The following is a 20004-nucleotide window of genomic DNA, read 5'->3' on the forward strand; positions in this document are numbered from 1 at the left end:
AGCCTCAACAACAACCAATTGTTCTGAACAAAGCTACACCACAAGCAGAGGTTCAAGTCTGATTTTCATCGTTAATTTTCAATTTCAGTTCTTCATGCACAGTTTCTTATGAATGTGGACAGCAGAAGACCGTTAACATTCCATTTCTAATATTTCCAGAAAATTCTACTCCGCTGATATCACCTTGCCTTTTCACATCGCAAGCCAGGAACCTGGATCAGTCGAGTTCCTTTCCACACATGGAGTTGCTTTTTTTCTAATTCATTGACCGCTGATATAATAGATCATTGACCTTGAGAGTCAGCTGTAAATTAGGTTCAACTTTCTCAGCTAGACTTTCATCTGATCCTTAAAAAAAATTCATCACCTGCAGGTAAGTGTATTGCATTGCTTCTTGTTTTGCTGAATTCCACCCCCCGAACATCCAAATTTCACGATAGTTCGATAAACGAGTTGAAACTGATTCGTGTTGGAAGTTGGTGGCTTTTTGTGTCTCGACATATAATTTATTCAATTAGATAACTGGGTCAGTCTTGAAATTACTTCGGATTCTTCACAGTTGAAAATTTACTTTCGATTAAATGCAAAGCTCAAGCTCCACGAAATCCAAATCCTGCAAAGGAATTAATGACTTTCAAAAGATTCTACGCTGTGAACAGGATTCGAACCTGCGCAGGGCGACCCCATTGGATTTCAAATCCAACGCCTTAACCTCTCGGATATCACAGCTGTGGCAAGGTGGCCACTTTTCATAGTAAAACAACTGAATTCATTTGTTGGAAGAACAAATTGTCAAGACCCAAAGATTCCGCCAATCCTTTGCAGAGACCCAGATGAACGTTCCCTTAGCAGATTGACAAGCTTTCACCGCAAACTAGATTCTGACACAGCTGAAGTTGTGGGAATGATTCTTCGTCGAATTATAGAGTCACGGATGTACACCACACGAAGAGAGGATCATTGTCTCACTGCGTCCGATCGATTTTGACTCAAGTTCTCATCATCTCGTGCCAAATTCGATATGCTGTTGTGTTTTAATATTCATCGAAATATGGTATTAGAAAAATTGATGCTAAGTCCATAAACACTAGCTACATTCGTAAAACAAAAATCGGAATTAGAAAGAATGCAGAACCAATTTACAGGAATGGATCCAGCAACTAATCCGTAAGTTCTGACATCAGGTAATGAACTTGTGAGCACAAGAGAGGAAGATTCACAGAAGATGTGGAACTTGAAATCGTCTTGTCGGAATTATTTGCAAAGTTTTTGCGGTTGTTCTAGAGTCATCAAGTCGTTGAACAATACAACACGGAAAGTGGCCCTTCTTTCCAACATGACCATGGTGGACAGTTATCCTAAATTAATAGGTCCCATTTCCCAACATTTGGCCCACATCCCTCTAAACCTTGTTACTCTATATCCATTCAGATGCCATTCAATGTTACAGTTGTACAAGTCTCCACCAATTTCTCTGGCAGCTCATTCTGGACACGTCTGAAAAAGTTGCCCCTGACGTCCCTTTTAAATCCTTACCCACTAATTTTAAACCGATGTTTTCTAAATTTTGACTTCCTCACCAGCCGGAAAACACCTTGACGAGTTAACCTATCCATGTCCCTCATGATTTAATAAATAGCAACGATTTGACTTTATCATACTTGTCAGGAGGGAAATGTGTGGAGATTATTTGTCGAAGGTTTGAAGTAGAAAGTCTAATGTACAGATTTTTATGCATCTTGGAGAAGTTTTTAATAAGTCATTGAAGTCTAGTGGCAGTTGTAGAAGTCTGTTGTGAAAGCTGCAGGAGGATTTCAGGGCACGAGAATGAAGCATTATTTCCAATGTATGGTGGCTCAGTTCGACCGCACTTGGACTACTGTATGAGGAATTATAATCCTCAATTTAGGAAAGATACTAATGCCATATGAGGAATACCACGAATGGTGATTAGCCTTGATATCATGGATGAACGTTAGTCCTCTGAATTGAAATTGGGCAAATCCCGCCTTTTTAAAAACAGTTTCGAAACAAGAGAGGTAATCTCATTGAGAGTTGCAAAATATTTGAAGAGATAAACAGGGTGGTGCAATTAAATTTTGTTCCCTCATTGGTGAATCTAGAACCAGGAGAGGACAATTTTAAAATGAAGCATTGTGATTTATGACCAGGATGAGAACTATTGATTTTTGTCTTAGCCTTGAGAAGTCTCGCTGTTCAGCACTACAGTGGTCCTTGGATATTTGGTCTTTGAATGCATCACTATCAGCCTGACCTGCCGACACTTACTGCATCACTATAGACCTGACCCCTCACACTTCCCGCCTTAATATCAGCGTGAACCCCTCAAACTTACTGCATCACTATCCATCTGGCGCCCTCACATTTACTGCGCCACTTTCATTTCGAGACCCTCATTTTGACTGCGTCACTATCAGCCTGACTGCCAAACACTTACTTTGCCACTATCAGTCACGCCCTTACACTTCCTATGTTACTATCACCCTGACTCCTTACACTTACTGTGTCACTGTCAGCCTGACTTCATCACATTTATTGTGTCAGTATCAGACTGACGCCTCACACTTATCTTGTCAATAAAACACTGCCCCGTCACATTGACTGTGTCACTATCAGCCTGAACCCCTCACACTTACTGCTTCACTATCGCAATGTCCCTCTCTCACTTACGACGTCATTTACACCTGACACCCCAGACTTGCTGCGGCACTATCACAGTGAGGGCCTTACACTTAGTGTCACTTTCATCCTGACCCCTTACACTTACTACGTCACTATCACACTGGTATCTCACACCCACTGTGTCACTATCATCCTGAACCGCTTACACCTATCGCGTCACTATCACTTTGACCCCAACACACTAACTGCATCAATATCAGCCTGACCATCTCACACATACTGCACCACTACCAGGCTGACTCCCTCACATATACTGCATCACTATCAGACTTACCCACTGATGCTTACTGCGTCACTATCACCCTGACTCCCCACTCTTACTGCGTCAAGATCATTGTGCTCCCATACACTTACAGCATAACTATCATCCTGACAACGTCACACTGCGTCCAGATCAGCCTGATCCCCTCAAACGTAATGCGTCACTATCAGCTTCAACACTCACATTTACTGCGTCACTTCTAACACTACCCCTGGACACTTACTACATCCCTGTCCGCCTTAGCCCCTCGCATTTACTTCATCACTATCAGCCTGAGACACTCACACTTACAGCTTTACTACAACCTGGCCCTGTGAGTGCATCCACATCACTGTCACCCTGACCTCTTGCCCATACTGCGTCACTATCAGCCTAGCCCCTCAAATGTTCTGTGTCACTATCACACTCACTGTGCCACTATCACCCTGACACCTCACAATTACTGCATCACTACAACGTGACCCCCTGAAAGCATCTGCGTCACTGTCACCCTGACCCCAACACACTTGCCATGTCACCATCACAATGACACATTCACACAGTCTGTTTCACTGACATCATGACACCTCACACTCACTGGATCACTACCATCCTCCCCCTCATACTGACCTGTCACTATCATCCAGAGCCGCTCACACTTATTGCGTTCCTATCACTCTGCTCCCAACACACTTACTGCGTCACTATCAGCCTGACACTCGCACACTTCCCGCATCACTATCAGCCTGACCCCTCATAATTTCACCGTGTCAATCAGTCTGACTCCTCACATTTCCTGCATCACTATCAGCCTGTCACTTAACACTTACTGGCCAGTATTAGCCTGACGCCCTCACCTTACTGCATCAATATCAGCCTAAACACTCACACTTACTCCGTCACCATCACGCTGACCCCCTCATACTCACTGCGTCACTATCACCCTGTCCCCTCTCACTTCCTGCATTAGGATCACTCTGACTCACGGACACTTACTGCATCACTATCAGCCTGACCCCTCACACATACTGTGACACTATCAGTCTGACCCCACCACACTTGCTGCGTCTCTATCAGCCTGACCCCTCACACCGACTGCTTCACTATCAGACTGACCCCTCACACTTATGCATGCCTAACAGCCTGACATCTCACACTTACTACGTCACTATTCCCCTACCACCTCACTTTTATTGGCCACTATCAGCCTGACGCTCTCAACTTACTGTGTCACTACCAGCCTGAACGCATACACTTACTGCCTCACTATCACCCTGACTGTCTCACACTCACTGCCTCCGTCTCTGCCTGACCCCATCACACTTACTGCGTCACTATCACCCTATCCCCTTCCACTTTATGCGTCAGGAACAGCCTGACACAGTAACACTTACTGCATCACAATCAGCCTGATCTCCTTCCAATTACTGCGTCACTATCAGCCTGACCACTCACTCTTATTGCGTCACTGTCACACTGACCCCTCACACGAAGTGCTTCACTATCACCCTGACCACCTCACACTTACTGCGTCACTATTGGTCCGATCCCACAGACTTACTGCATCACTATCACTCTGACCCCCCTCACTGCGCAACTATCGGCCTGATCCACTCACACAGTCTGCGTCACTACCACGCTGACACCTCACCCTCATTGTGTCACTATCATCCTCACTCCATCACACTTATTGAGTCACTGTCAGCCCGATCCCTGTAATGGAAAATTATCATTTATTGTGAAATCTGTGAAACCATGGTTGAAACAAAGAACTATAGATCTAACTTTGCAAAAAGACAGAAAAAATGTAAAGTTCAACCTAATTTATAGCTGACTCCCAAGGCCAATAATCTATTATATCAGCAGTCAATGAATTAGAAAAAGCAACTCCATGTGTGAAAGGAACTCGACTGATCCAGGTTCCTGGCTTGAGGTGTGATAAGGCAAGGTAATATATAGTATAAAGGGAATATGTGAAGACCGTCAGGCGTCCATTTCATGAGGCGTCTTGCACATGTGTCGGGTCCACTCTGCAAATTTCAAAAATAAACGTTTTCTTTGCTCTTGGTAGCATTTGCGTCGAGTCGATTGAAATTCCACGGCAGTAAACTAGGGGGCTCGCCTGGGACCCTGCGACTGGGTAAGATTTTGAAGATTCCCAGGAGGTGTACGCGCCACTGCCTTTAGGGTCTTTCGCTTCATCTCCAGCGCTGAATTGGCCCCTTTGCGTGAGAGGACTGGGATAAGTGGATCGCCCCAGAGTCGCGTTCCGAATTGAATAGGGTCAGGGTAAGAGTTGTGGCTAAAGTAATCCGACATAGAGACTCGTTCGAAGAGAACAAATGAACCAGGAAGAGGGACCAGTGAACTCTCGCGCGGTATTCGAGGAAAGCTCAAGGGAAAGGATTGCCGTCTCTCGAGAGTTTCAGAGACAGCAAGATTAACGGTGGGTTGAGACTTGGAGCCACCATGGGCAGCGTTGGGGTCGGCAAAGCTGTACCAGTTACGTGGGTTCTTGGTTTGTGAAAACCAAGGCAATGAGGCGGTCACGCCCAATGAGAGGGGACCTCCGGAGGTAAAAGCAAGTTATATTGGCAAAGAGAAGATTATGGTATCGTGAGAGAGAGAGAGAGAGAGAGACAGATAGACAGACAGAGAGAGATGAACACTTTTCCAATATCCATGAAAATCGGCTCCAGCAAGAGTGAACAAAAAGAGGGTCGTCAGACAATTCGGAATGGTCAAGAAAAAATACAATTTATGCTGAATAATTATGGCCCAGTTTCTGTAAAGCAGTTAAAAATGTAAATCAAGGAACCGTGGTTTTCTGGAGGAAGGAAGTTTTAGTAACATGCAGTTGCAAATTCTGAGGTCACCGTTGGAGGAGAGAGAGAAGGAGAAACGGAAGGGTAAAATAGAACCTGTGAATTGGAGAGCTTGTAACATGTTGAAGGCTGAGCCTGATTTCAGGGAAAGAAAATCTCGAATAAAAGATAGATCAAGTACACGGACAAACACCAGCGCACATGCACAAACACACGGAAAACAACCTAATGAAGCTGTACAGTGTCTTAAGACTGGATCAGATCCTGACCTTAATGGGTGCCCTCGAAGAGCTACAGCCCCCCTACGAGATCCACTTCACGAAGATTCCAGGTCAACGGTCGCCGCCCCAGGGTCTGCTGAATCACCAATACCCACAATCAATTGAAGCAAGAATCCCTAAAGAAGTCGGGACAATGTCCCAGTATCTTAACTGCCTCACGAAAGTCGATAAGGTCTATTGTGGACTGATACCACCCAAGGACATAACGACGGCAGAGATCACACTGTCTGAGGCACACCTGAGGAGCAGCTTCATCAATGGAATGCAGTACGAAACAACAAAATAGGTAACAATATCCGTGTATTACCTGGGACATGGGGAAGCTGGATTAGATAGAACAATACGTGATGCATGCTGAAACATTGCTGGCTCAAGAGAACCATAACCGGAAATTAAAGATGGAACAGCAATCACATAAACCTCAGCTTATTATGATGCAAATGGTCGTTCAGCCGTTGGAAGGAGGAACTGCGGGAAAAGAGAGAGGCACGGGAGGAGTTCGCAAAAGAGGAAGGGATCGCGGAAGTGCGCTTGCAGAGATAGATCTGGCTGGTGCTTTGTTTGTGGAGCAATGGACCACTGATCGAGACAGTGCCCACACAGACAGCCTCAATCGGTCCTGGAGGCTGGACAGCATGGTGACTGACAGGGGACGACTGAGGTGGGCAGGCCACAAGGTACAGGTAAACCTCTTTCCTTTATAGTTGGCAACGAAGAATCCCTTAGTCTAATCACTTCTACTGAACTAACGGGCACTGAGATGTGTCCCAACTCTATATTGAGCATTGAGATTGCGAAGTGTGGACAATATGTTCAATATAACAATGATGCGTATATGTCGATGCCTACCTCTATGTTATAAGTGGAATGTGCACCAATTACCTTTTTGGTAGATACATGGCCAGCACATTCACTCCTCAAATCAAGACAGTTCAGAGAGTTGACGCCAATAAAGATGAGTGGAATGTTCCTGAACTCAATGGAGGCATCAGGCCTCGTGATATGAGAGAGTTTTACCGCACCCATATTGTGTGAAATCAGTAATGTGTATACATTCTAATTCATAGTTTTGTTAGCAGAATTCTGTCCTTTACATTAGAGGCACGGAATCTCACAGTGAGACTGGGGTTGTATTTGCTCAGTACCCGACGGGCTTGCAGGTAATTCAAAGGGAAGATTCACAAGTGTAAACTGTAAAATACAACCCACGACCCATGGTGTATGTCTATGAGTGGCGATTAAGCCAGACAGCAATGAGTTCAGTGAGCAATTCACTCGCCCTGGAAGCAGGTAACCATGTTAATCCTATTAACACCGATTTTTTTTGCGGGAATATGCTGCACTGCACAGCACACATGCACCACGATAGCCTTGAGGAACCATAAGAGAAGTATTGGTTCAGGGGATTGGTTAAACCAGGTCAGTTGTTATTGTGCGAATTTTATTGAAGGGATGGCAGATGTGCAGTCAGTGTGAACTTATGTCAAATACCTGTGACGGCAAGTAAGCTCTATATTTTTGATGTGGAAGGCTACGCTCCTCGCGTGTCACTGGCGAAGGTGTCCAGTGACTGGTGGCAGGATTTGGGGCCATGCGTTCTAAAGGCATAAAGAACGAAATGTTGGGTGTTCTGGGACGATGTGGGTATGTGGTTCAATGCAGATGTGCGGGCATATAGGAAGAAATTAATTTGTCTAACTCAGGCAATAGAACAGTCGAGGTAACCCTCGCAAGCCCTGAAGAGCCTAGAAACCGGCCTGGCGTTTCCCTAAGATAAACTTCTCAGACCCAAGATTAATAACGGTCCCTACTGAATTATGGGTAAAAGGAAAACATGCTTTGGGGCTTATACGAGGTTGTGAACCAATACGAGTAACCACGAAGTCGGAGTATCGTCCTGGCAGGGCACAATACCCGATAAAACCCAAGGCCATGGACGTAGTTACTCCAGTCTTTCAATCCTTCCCAAAGGCTAGAGAGATAATCCCCTGTGTAAACTCATCGGTGAGAACTCCCATTTTTCTGATCAAAAAGGCAAAAATTCCAAGTGAACCGGAGGAATGCAGGTTTGTTCAAGACCTGCAGGCAGTCAATAACAGTGTTGTCCCGCGCGCATCAAATGTTCCCAAACCCTATACTGTATTAGTTCAATTTCTACCGGACAGTAAATGGTTCCCTGCTGTGGATTTAGCAAATACATTCTTTCGTGTGACGGTGCATCCAGATAGTCAATTCTGGTTCGCTTTTTCTTTCAAAGGGAAATCTTATGAGTTCACACGACTTTGTCAATGTTACTGTGAGTCACCCACCATATATAATGAGGCTCTACGCAGGAGTCTGGAGACTCTTGTTTAAACCCCTGGGTCTGCGCTTCCGCAATCTGCAGACGATTGCTTAATACCAGCACCGACAGAGGAACAATGTGAGAAGGATTCCCTTGCATTGCACGAGGGAAGGGCACAAAGCCAGTCTCGCAAAGCTTCGATTTATGCAACAACAGGTGAAGTTCTTCAGTCACTTAATATCTGAACAAGGGAGGGCCATTGGTGAAGACAGAGTGCAAGTCATTCAGCAAATTCCAAGGCCTCACATGAAGAAACAATTGCTATCCTTTTGGGGCATACGCTCCTACTGAAGAACGTTTATCCCACATTACACAAATCTTGAGGCGCCCTGAAGTGACATGGCCCATGGAAAAGGGGAGCAGAACCAAGGTCCGTTGCAATGGATCCCAGCGGCCGAGTTGAATTGAAAAAAGACGTTTGAAAGTCCACCCACACAGGGGATTCCGAATCCAAACAAGCCTTCGGTTAAAATGTAGATGAGAAACATGGCTGCATGACATCTGTGTTGTTGCAGGATCATGGGGGAAAATTCAGGCTGGCAGCTTATGTTTCGGCTAAGCTAGACCTCGTAGCGGCAGGATTACGTAAATGCCTGCGAGCTGTGGTTGCAGCTGAAAAGACTGTTGCAGTGTGCAGGGATATAATCGGCTCTGGCGACTTCACCAAACTGATCGCACATGCAGTATCCTCACTGCTTTCCGAGCAAAGGACGGCACATACGTCGGCAGCGTGTTGACTCAGATACAATACTGTGTTATTGGAGAAGCCTAACATTGCAATAATACGATGTAACGTCCTTAATGCTGCTAATTCTCACATTGCAGAAGGAGACGGAGACCCACATGGTTGTATCGCTGTAATTAATGAAATGTGCTGCCGAGACAAAAATTGCAGAATTCACCACTTGAGAATCTAAATATGGCGTTTTTTTGGTGGATGGGTCAGCATTCAGGAGCAAGGAGATAGGCCAGATTTTTATTGGGCATGCTGTAGTAACTACCCAAGAGGTATTCAAAGCGGGATCACTCGCTTCTCAACTGTCAGCGCAAGCAGCGGAGCTGATTGCCTTGACTGGGGCATGTAAATTGGCTAAGGGAAAGACAGCGAATATTTAACCGATAGCAGATACGCATTTGGAGTTCCACATGATGTTGGAAGCCTGTGGAAATACAAGGACTTCTTGACCTTCACCGGAAAACCCATCACACACCGTGATCAGATTTCTGACCACTTGGAAACGGTCGTATTGCCTAAATCAATCGCTGCGTGTAAATATGAAGCCCACACGAAAAATAACGATTCCGTTTCTCAAGGAAATGCAAGGGCAGACTCAGCGGCAAGGACGGCAGCCCAGCAGCCGGTAAATGATCAGTTTGACATGGGAATGACAAAAATCCTTACCCAACAGCAGACGTAAGGAAGTCACAGTTGAAGTCCAGGCTGGAAGACACGTTTGAGTGGGAAAAAGCAGAGTGCAGTTTGAGGTAAGGGATATGGTGTGGCCCTAATGTTAAACCTTTTCTACCACGATCATTATTTCCATTCTATGCCAAACTGACACACGGTAAGGAACATGTGTCAAAAGAGGGTAGATATGACAGCATTTCAGCACAGTGGTACATTGAGGGATTTACTCATTACTTCCAGAAATATTATGAACGATGTGTTATCTGTGCCACAATAATGTGGGGAGGGGAATACAGATGAGTCATGTAGCACTTCCGAAACCCCAAAAACAATTTGAACATTTACAACTGGATTTTACCAAACTAACACCCTGCGAAGGTATTGTCTGGTAATAGTTGATATGTTTTCCAAATGGGTGCAAGCGTTCCCCACAACAAAACAGAATGACAGTGCCGTAACCCAAGCTTTCCTAACTGAAATAATTCCGAGATGGAGCATCCCTGAGAGGCTTAGTAGTCCCAAGGTTTGTGAAGGTTTATACCTCCGGTTGAGGTTTAGGGTGTAGGTCTGCTCGCTGAGCTGTACGTTTGTTATCCACACGTCTCATTACCTGGCTAGGTAACATCATCAGTGGCGACCACCAAGAGAAGCGAAGATGTTGTCTCCTGCTTTCTATTTATATGTTTGTCCTGAATGGGGTTCCTGGTGTTCGTGGTGATGTCATTTCCTTTTCGTTTTCTGAGGGATTGACAGATGGTAAATCGATTTATGTGTTTGTTTATGGCGTTGTGATTGGAGTGCGAGGCCTCTCGGAATTCTCTGGTGTGTCTGCATATACAGCAAACCGACAAACACTGACCAAGTACTTAACTACACCAGCAACCATCCCAACACGCAAAAAGGAAGCTGTATCAGAACACAATTCCAACGAACCACCACACATTTCAGCACAGACGAACTTCGGAAAACAGAGGAGAACTACCTATACAACATATTCAATAAGAATGGATACTTAAAAAATACAGTCCGCAGATTCCCCAGGAACAAACCACGACAAGTAGACCGAACACAGCCAGAAACCCTATCGACCTTATCATACATCAATGAAGTCTCAGAAGTGGCAGCCAGACTACGAAGACCCCTCGGAATCCCACCAACAGTTTCAAACAAAACTAACAAATTTAAAAGACCCAGTACAACCCATGGACAAAACCAACGTCATATACAAAATTCCATGCAAGGACTGCCACAAACACTACATAGGACAAACTGGAAGAAAGTTAGCCACCAGGATACAGAACACCAGATAGCCACAAAAAGACACTACCCTCTCTCCCTCGTAGCCCGTCCCACGGATGAAGGAAAAACACCATTTCGTCTGGGACAACACATCTATCCTGGGACAGGCTAAGCAAAGACGTGCCAGAGAATGCATTGAGACCTAGCACTCTAACCACAACGCCATAAAAAAGACATATATCTAGATAGTATCGATCAACCCCTCAGAAAACGAACAGGAAATGGCATCACCACAAAACCCAGGAACCCCATCCTGGACAAACATATAACTAGAAAGCAGGAGACAACAGCTTCTCTTCACTTGGAGTTCGTCACTGATGATGTTACCTAGAACAAAGAACATAGAAAAATACAGCGCAGTACAGGCCCTTTGGCCCTCGATGTTGCGCCGATCCAATCCCACCGAACCTACACGAGCACACTAACCTCCATATGCCAGGTAATGAAACGTCTGGATATCAAACCTACAGCTCAGCGGGCAAACCTACACTCTCGGCTTAGTAGTGACAGTGGGACACCATTTGTCCATAATGCCCTACAATTGATTAGTGTGTATTTGGGAATAAACATGAGATAACACTGTGCCTACCACCAAACGACCGGTAGAGCAGCGGAAAGAGAAAATTCTACCTTAAAAAATAAATTGACTAAATGCTGTGAGGAACTAGGGATGACATGGACCAAGGCACTTCCAATTGTGCTAATGTGTATGAGATCTAGGAGGAGAGGGAGAGCTAATCTTAGCCCGTTTGAGATTTTGTTTGGTAGGCAGCCAAACACAGGAATTGTCCAGAGACGTAAGGGAAGCCAGAAAACAGGCCACTGTGAGGATGAGATGTTGTGTTACTGCATGAAACTCTCTACACTTCTGTCCCAAATACAGAATCAAGTGAAGGCAGCACTACCCCAATCAGCAGAAGGGAAGATGTATGATTTATAACCTGGAGCCTGAATAGTGGCGAAAGACTTCAGGAGAGAAAACTGGAAGGCGAAGAGGTGGCTGGGATCGTTTCAAGTACGCCTTACAGTACAGATAGCTGTTAAGATCGCCGTACCAGCCACGTGGATACACGCCAGCCATTACAAACTTGCAGCTGGGATTGAGGAGACATCGCACAACACCAAAGCCAATTTAGAGCAAGTATTTATTAGAAGACTTAAGCAAATGTGGGGCTTCCACATTTCACACTGTTGGCAAGCGCCCTGGTAGGATTATTCTTAAGGGCAGTGGCGTCTGGGATGCAGCAGCTAACGGTTATCTTAACTGATAGGACGAAGTGGATCTTTACATGCGACCCATAGCCGTTCAGTAACAAGGACGACTATAAATTCGATAATTAAGATTTATGCAGGGATCCATGCTGCGCCGGTGACTGGCACTTAGGAGTAGTCACCATGGCAAAAGGGGCACCTGACATGGGAAATAGATATTCTATGATCAACAGAGCAATGAGGAAGTCTCGTGGTGTGGAATAGATAGATCCTTCTCTGACATCTGTGGACAGGTAAATATAGTGGTGCAGTCGCCCCACCCCCGCCCTTAGAGATGCAGTGCAGAATGTACTACAGACGATAGGAGCACTGGAGCATGGCAACCAATCAACCAGATCATGGACCTAACCACAAGCCGGGCAAAGGTCATTAATGACACACCCGAACCGAAGGGAGACGGCAGTGGCTAGAGGGCGAATTTAAAGCAGGAGGGGAATTTGCCTGCTGGAGGTAAATGGCGTAAATGCGACGCCAGTAGGTTGGGAGCTGTGAAGGGCCATTGCTAGATGTGAAGGGAACAGAGCATGTGCTTTGGTCATAAGACAAAACGAGAGATTAGACGTTGACTACACTTGTTGGATATGTTTGCACACAGCCCAAAGGTAGTCTGCCCAGCAAATTACTGAGAGCCTGGCGAGAAAAGCCAGCTGTCTGCTTCCACGGGAGGCGATTAGCCTGAACCTGATAGTGGGGTGCAATCTGGGCAAATCTCGTGTCACCACCCGAACTCCAGGCTAACTATAGTCCCAAGCCTGACACGCTACCGACCACAGCATTCCAAATAGTGGATTGCAGGGGAGAAATGTGTATTTGCACCCATCGGGGGAGACTCATTTTGGGTATCTCCCAGTGTCGCTTGATGTTGTATTTGAACAATGACTCTTGTACAGCAACATACGCAAATGATACGACCATAAATATTGCTTCTTCCTTTATCAATGGTCAGACCATGAGTGGCACGGTGGCACAGTGGTTAGCATTGCTGCCTAACAGCGCCGAAGAACGCTGACAGTGTGCAGTTTTCACATTCACCCTGTGTCTGCGTGAGTTTCCTCCCACAGTCACCAAGATGTGCAGGTCAGTTGAATGGGCCATGTTAAATTGCCCGTAGTGTTAGGTGTTAGGTAAATGTATGGGTGGGTTGCGCTTCGGCTGGTGTGTGTGGAATTGTTGGGCCGAAAAGCCTGTTTCCACACTGTAACTAATCTAATCTAATCAGGATGGCAGGTATAATGTGGGCAGGTGGCGAGAAAGGTTCCCACCACTCCCCCGGGGAGAAAGGGGTGCTGCTACACCGCGATACTGTCCACCAACACAACAGTATTCGCCCTAAAACGTAGCAATTGCCGAACTCGAAGGGGCATCCCTCTGCATTGGAATGGGTACACACTCGCAGAACATCCTCGCATATGGTGTATTCGCAAATGAGACGGAGGAATGCCTAGCATTCATTAACACTGAGTTAATGGCGGTTAGGAAGCAGTGACACAAAATCGATTAGTACTCGACATCCTGACGGCCGAGAGAGGGGGCGTCTGCAAAACGTTAGGTACCTCATGCTGTATTAATATTCCTGATGACTCCCAAAATATTACTAGTTTAATGAATGTTATGAAGGCAGCTATATGACCGCCTCCACGAACAGATGAATCCTGCTACCGATGGCACACGTCCCTTATGGAGGATGGGGGTAATGGACCCATATCGTTCTACCAGTTGTAGGACTGGTCTTACTCATACTGCTTTGAATAAGACCCTAGTTGTGTACCTGCCTACACACTTGCTTATGAATGCAGTAGGATACGAAATGTAAAACTATCCGTGGCCCCAAAGAAGGGAGATCCGATTGCTTGTCTGCACCCGATAGCGACGTTGACGAATGTGACTTGTGAAGATGGGTTGTATATCGGACAAACCAGGGAAGTGGAAAAAACACCACAAAGCTTTGTTAGAGTTAGGTGGTGTCTGAGGAAATGCCTGATGTTCATAAATTATTTTTAATGTATAGCTATCTGGCTTTTTCTTTGGTTGTTGTCCTTTTAAAATGACAAAAATTTGGAAAATGTAATGGAAAATTGACAAAAATAACTTTTACTGTCAAATCTGTCAGAGAATGTTTTGCAAAATTTAATACTTCGCTGAAATATGCAAATACTTTGCTGAATTCTGCCTCGAGGAGTCAGCTTGTCTTTGTGGAACTTTGCAAACATTTCACCTGACCTGGCGAGCAACCTAGTTCATAAAAAAGCTTCGGAAAACATAAAGACAATTATGTCCAAGGCATGGGAATGAGAAAATATGAGATGGAATGTTTCCCAACACTTGTCCTTCAGCATGTGCTAAGAATAGTATAAAAATAATATTTGAATTTTGTTCACAGCCCTTACATAAGGCACTTTCGCCAAGTATATTGGCCGCCCTGCATGCAGAGGTTGAAAAATAAAGCCTTTCCTTTGCTCTTGCTAACAGTTGATTCGAGTCGATTAAATTTCCATGACAGGGGTCAGGGTGTCAAGGTGTCAGGCAGTGGGAGAATTGTTGGGTATCAGTAAATGGGAGAATTGTTGCACAGTGCCATTACATTGGAAAATTAGTACAAATTGCCTATTCATTCAAGAATTTGAGCAGAACACCTCTAATTGGAAGAATAAGGGCAGGGAATCATTGAGAAGGAAAATTTTGCAAGCAGCAGTAAAGTCGAGATTCGAGTCCGTCCAACAAGAAATGAAAAAAAAAACTTTGGAGCAGGGAATCCATACGTGGAGGAAGTGTATCAGGAAACAACGCAATGGGACAATTGACACAGGGCATCAATAATGGGAAAGTTGGTGCCGATGTCACGACAGTAGAGAATTGGTGGAAGACGTGGGAGAACTGGAGCTGAATTATATTAAATGTTGTGGAGGTGCAGAAGCTGACGAAAAGAAAATTCGTGCAGGATTCGAAAATGGTAGAATGGTGCACAGAAGTGAAGCTGTATTTGGGACAATTGTTGCACGAACCACAAAATGGAAAAATTGCAGAGTGTAACTTTAACAGCGAATTGGGGTATGGCACCACTATCTCAGAGAGTCAGAGTGGCGTTCCCCACACTGGGAGAAGTTGGTTTGTGTATCAATGAACATGAGAACTGTTTCAGGGCAATATTGAATTCGAGAATTCGTGTGGGGTGCTTAAAGCATGCAGACTTGGAACAGAGCATATTTAAATGGGAGAACACGGGCAGGAATCAGTTAGTCGGAGAAATGTTGTCAAGTGCAGGAAAGTGGCCATTCGATGCAGGGCGACAATAATGAAAAAACTTTGAGCAGTAAATCATTATGTGGAAGATGTATGTCAGGAAACAGCAAAACAGGAGAGTTGGGGCAAGGTAATACTCAGTGGGAGAGTTTCTTCAGATCATGACGAAAGGTGGATTAGTGCAGAATTGGCAATTTGAGAATTTGATGCAGTAAACGCCAAAATTGGAGAATTACAGCAGTGGACCACGACATGGGAAAATCATTGCAGCTACAGAGTGAATGGACGAAGTGGTGCGGAGTGGACCTAAATTAGATATTTGGTGCAAGTCACCATTAAAATGTAGAATTAGAGTAGGGCACTCCTAAATGCGAGATTTGAACTCGGGCATCAGAAAATGAGAGAATCATATTGGGATATGAGGAAATGGCAGAATTAGGATCATTATATGAAAAAGCAGGAGAATTTAGTGTCGGAGTATGAGGAAATGGGAGAATAAGTATACGGGTATGGTAATTGGGATAATCCGTAAGTGGGAGATAACAAAATTGGCGGGAGTGCCAAAATATTAGAGAATTGGTGCAGACTACGTCTAAGCAGGTGTATCGGGGCAGGGAATCAGTGTAAAGGAGAAACGTTGGAAGCAACAGCAAAATGGGTATTCGGGTCAGTACACCACGAAATGAAAATAAAAACTGAGCAGGACACCCATACGTGCAAGAGGTGTACAGGGAATAACTGAAGGGAATGAATTGATACAGGGCATCAATAATTAGAGAATTCACGCAGGTGCTGTTAAATTCTAAGTGGGAGAACTGGGGCTGGATAATATTAAATGGAAGAGTTGATGCTTTTCCAGAATTTGTGCAGGATTGATAAATGGGAGAACGTGTGCAGCGTAGTGAAACACTGAATATAATGATGGAGATTCGCTGCATAGAAACAGACACTCTGTCCAACTTGTGCACCCCTAATATTTATGAATTTAACAGTGCACCAATGAATGGGACAATAATTGCAAGGAATGACGAAATGGAAGCATAGCCAAGTGTTTATCTCAGTAAGAACATTTGGAACAGGGCGTCAGATAATGGGGGAAACGGTTAGGTACAGCAGCGAATGGGAGATTTGGTTCAGGGCAGGAGTAAATGGAGCAGGACATACTGCATGGGAGAATTAAAGGAGGGAACCCATAAATGGGGGAATGCAACGAGGGCACTCCACCAGTTCTCAGACAATATCACAGCTCTGAATGATTTGGAGATGCCAGTGTTGGACTGGGGTGAACAAAGTTAAAAATCACACAGCACCAGGTTAAAATCCAATAGGTTTAATTGGAAGCACACTAGCTTTCGGAGCGTCGCGATTTTGAACACAGCTCTGAATGTTTGACAAGTCACTCGCTCAGGACTCAATCGCAGACAATAAGGAACGTCCTCATCACTGACCCTGCTCCAAACCTCCAAGCATCTCAGAATACTTCAGTACTGCTCCACCCAACTGCAGTGAAAAGAGTCACTGGCTGTGTATTGACACTTTGTTAATAGTTCTGTTCCGTAATTGCAAAATGCAACAAGACCAGAAACGAGGGATTTCATACTATTGGAGTGTGAGGTCAGAGGTAATACAAAAGCGCCGTCAAACGGCCAGTATCGTGTGAGTAAGCCCGCGCTTTCATATGGCCAGAACTGAGGAAGTGCACTATTCCTGGAGATTCTGTCTGACACTTTAGTGTGAAAGGAGTCAGTCAAAATGAGAGGATCAGCACTGTGGTTATTGTACATCGATAATGAGGGCACTCCTGAAGGAGGACTGCAATTTCACTCCTGAGGCGGTGTCTCGCCGTTAGAGTTGCAACCTGGGGGAATCCCTCATCATCAGAATGTCAGCCTGTGGCAGTGCCTCACGATCAAAGATCCGCCTGACACAACGCAGCACTGCCAGAGTGTCAGCGTGAGGCAGTGCCGCACGGTCAGATGGTCAGAATGAGGCAGTGGCTCTTTGTCAGAGGGTGGGTTTGAGAGTACCTCAACGTCAGATGAAGTGCCTCAGTGTCAAAGGGACAGTTTAGCATTAAACAGGAACATTGGTGCAGTGTAGCACTGAATGGGAGACTTGGGCAGTGCAGCACTAAATGGGAGAATGGTGGCAGTGTAGCTCTAAACGGGAGAATTGGCGAACTGTCACTCGAAATGGGAAAACACGGCGAGCACAAAACCAAAAGGGAGAAATGGGGGAGAGAATGTTGAATAAGAGAATTGGACTGGGGCACCAGTAAATGTGAAAATTGTACAGGGCAGTCCTGAGTGGAGAACCTCTTCCAGATATCAGGAAATGGGAGAAATGGTATTGTACAACACTGAACTGGAGAATTAGTGCAGGGCATCAGTAAATGACCGAATTGGTGCAAGACACTAATAACTTCGAGACTTGCAGCAAATTGATGAACAGAGGCACCGAATCAGGAAATAGGATAAATGCTAAGGGTTAGGATGGAGATTAACTCAAGGAAAAAACGGACCATCTAGATTCAATTTTAATAAGTTTAAAATCACACAACATCATTTTATAGTCCAACACGTTTACTTGGAAGCACACTAGTTTTCGGAGCGACGCTCCTTCATCAGGTGGTTGTGGAGGACTCGATCGTAACACAGAATTTAAAGCAAAAATTTGCAGTGTGATATAACTGAAATTATACATCGAAGAATTGATTGTCTGTTAAGCCTTTCATCTGTTGGAATACAGTGATAATTTCAATTCTTTCATGTGTAAATCACAAAACCCCTTTTTTTAAAGTTGCATTCTCGGGTTAGCTGTTAACAATGGTGATAGCTCGACAATATTAGAGAATTGGTGCAGGAAGTGGGAGAAATGGTGCTGGATCATACTCAATGCAGCTGGAGTGCAGTTGCTGACTGAAAGAGGATTTCTGCAGGATTCGAAAATGGGACAGTGGTGCACGGAAGTGAATCTGTTTTTGGGAAACGTGTTGTACGAACCACGAGAATGGAAAAACTGTGCAGTGGAAGGTTTACAGCGAATTGCAGTATGGCACCACTAACTCAGCGAGTCACAGTCCGGCACCCCTCGCTAGGAGAATTTAGTTTGATTATCAATGCATATGATAATTGTTTCGGGTAACATTGAATGGGAGAATTGGTGTGGGGTACTCACAGCATAGAGTATGGGAACAGAGCATGTGTAATGGGAGAACACGAGCAGGGAATGAGGAGGTCAGAGGAATGTTATAAAGAGCAGGAAAGTGGAGATTCAATTCTGGCAACACTAAATGAATAGAATTTGAGCATGGCACGATTATGTGGAAGATGTACATAAGGAAGCAACCAAATGGGAGTCTTGGGACAAGACAATGCTCAATGGGAGAGTGCAGTTCATCATTAAAGTCAGGATTTGTTCAGGTTTGCCAATTTGGAGATTTATGCAGAAAAAAAAAACAAAATTGGAGAACTCTGGCAGTGGACCACCACATGGGAGAATCATTGCAGAGAAATAGTTAATGGAAGAAATGGTGCAGAGTGGAACTAAATCAGAAAATTCGTGAAAGGCGCATTTAAATGCAAACATGAGCGTAGGGCACCCTTAAATGGGATATCTGGACGAGGGCAACAGGAAATTAGATTATTTGTATCGGGATATGAGGAAATGGGAGAATTATTATTGGCAGTTTGAGGAAGTGGGAGACATAGTGTCGGGGTGTGAGGAAGTGGGATGATTAGTGTAGGGATATGCATAAATGGATGAATTGGTGGGCATCAGTAAATAGGGAGATTAGAAAATTGCTGGGAGTGCCAGTACGTGAGAGAAATGAAGCAGAGCACATCAAAATGCAAAATCGGGACAGGGAATCAGTGAAAAATAGAAACCCTGCAAGCATCAGTAAAATAGACAATCGGGTCAGTGCACCACGAAATGAAAAATAATTGAGAAGGGCATGTGGAAGAGTTGTATCAGGGTACAACTAAATAGAATGAATTGATGCACGATATCAATAGTTAGGGAATTCAGGAAGGTGCTATTAAATGCTCAATGGAAGAACTGGGTCAGGACGATCTTTAATAGGAGGGTTGGTGCAGTTCCAGGATTTATGCAGGATTGATAATTGGGAGAATTGGTGCAGAGCAGGGAAACACGAAATAGAATCATAGAGACGTGCCCCAAAGTTACAAATGGAACTTGTCAATGCTTAAAATTTAAGAATTTAACAGCGCACCAAACAACAGGAGCATCACTGCAAGTGATGACGAAATGGAAGAATTGTGCAAGGGTTTATCTCACTGTGAGAATTTGGAACAGGGCATCAGATAATGAGGGGATTGGTGTCGTGTAGCAGAAAATGGGAGATTTGGTGAAGTTTAGCAGTAAACTAG

The 20004-nt window shown here is 44.7% G+C and overlaps 1 non-coding gene across 1 annotated transcript; it reads right to left on the reverse strand.

The window, feature by feature from the left end:
* Positions 1 to 647: 647 nt before the first annotated feature.
* Positions 648 to 729, reverse strand: trnas-uga (transfer RNA serine (anticodon UGA)). The gene has a single exon. It is a non-coding gene; the product is annotated as a tRNA-Ser (tRNA).
* Positions 730 to 20004: the final 19275 nt, after the last annotated feature.

Source organism: Chiloscyllium plagiosum, unplaced genomic scaffold, assembly GCF_037043375.1.
Source record: "Chiloscyllium plagiosum isolate Xiang-an unplaced genomic scaffold, Cpla_swu_hap1 HiC_scaffold_44, whole genome shotgun sequence".
Lineage (NCBI taxonomy): Eukaryota > Metazoa > Chordata > Chondrichthyes > Orectolobiformes > Hemiscylliidae > Chiloscyllium > Chiloscyllium plagiosum.